Source organism: Wasmannia auropunctata, unplaced genomic scaffold (assembly GCF_000956235.1).
Source record: "Wasmannia auropunctata unplaced genomic scaffold, wasmannia.A_1.0 LD336078.1, whole genome shotgun sequence".
Taxonomy (NCBI): domain Eukaryota; kingdom Metazoa; phylum Arthropoda; class Insecta; order Hymenoptera; family Formicidae; genus Wasmannia; species Wasmannia auropunctata.
Window position 1 is genome coordinate 5,060,780 of NW_012026812.1, and position 902 is coordinate 5,061,681.

The 902-nt window shown below is 32.2% G+C and overlaps 1 protein-coding gene across 1 annotated transcript in view; it reads left to right on the plus strand.

Annotated features, from left to right (window-relative positions):
- LOC105449136 overlaps nucleotides 1–902 on the plus strand; it is a 5,549-nt gene that overhangs the window by 2,515 nt on the left and 2,132 nt on the right. The window lies entirely within an intron of this gene.

Below are 902 nucleotides of genomic sequence, written 5' to 3' on the forward strand. Positions count from 1 at the left end.
ACCGCCAAGTATATTTTTTAACGTTTTTACCTCGAAAAAATTGTATCAGATTGAAAAAAATGAAACCTTTGTATTATCTTAAATATATAATACGACCTCGAAAAAAAGACTGTTGTCGAATTAGAAAAAAACCTAAGTGGCATTATTTTCAATATATAACAATCACGCAAAATCATTTTGTAATTAATATACATCGAAAAAAACTATTGTATCAAATTAAACAAATAAAATCCTTATTGTATTATTTTCAATGTATACGTAAAAAATAAAAACAAGAAATGCAATAGATAGCGTAATGAGGACTGCAGAAATTAAAGAGAGATTTCGATAACAAGTAGCAAATTACGTGACAGAAAAATCAAAGATTGAAAGAAATCTCCAGCAGCAGCATACTTGGCGCGCCCGTTTTTTATATACATTATAATATTATAATATAAATACATATATGTTATATTATATATATATATATCAAGCGCTGCGGTAGCGGCGCGACGCCAAGTATATAACATAAAATAAGTATATAATATAAAATTTATATTATAAAAGTCGGGTGATGACTTGTGAGTATACGGCACTGGCACTGCGCTACCGCTTAGCTTTATCTCGAAGTTTTGCCTCGTCAGATTTCCGATTTTTAATATCTCGGAAACGAAAGTTCTAATGAAAAATCTAATGACACTTTCGTTATATAATGTCGATACGAACTTTCAATTGAGACCAGTCCGAATAAAATCGGTGCAGTCAATCCTGAGATCTCGAAATCGAGTCTATAAAAATCTATAAAAATGCCACTTTGGCTTTCCAGTTTTCAGTCTTGTTGTTCAGACCGTCCCTCAAGGCGCATTCACAAAGCGAGCGACAAGTCCGTTAAGATGCGTTCTTATGTGTGAGATTATATGCGC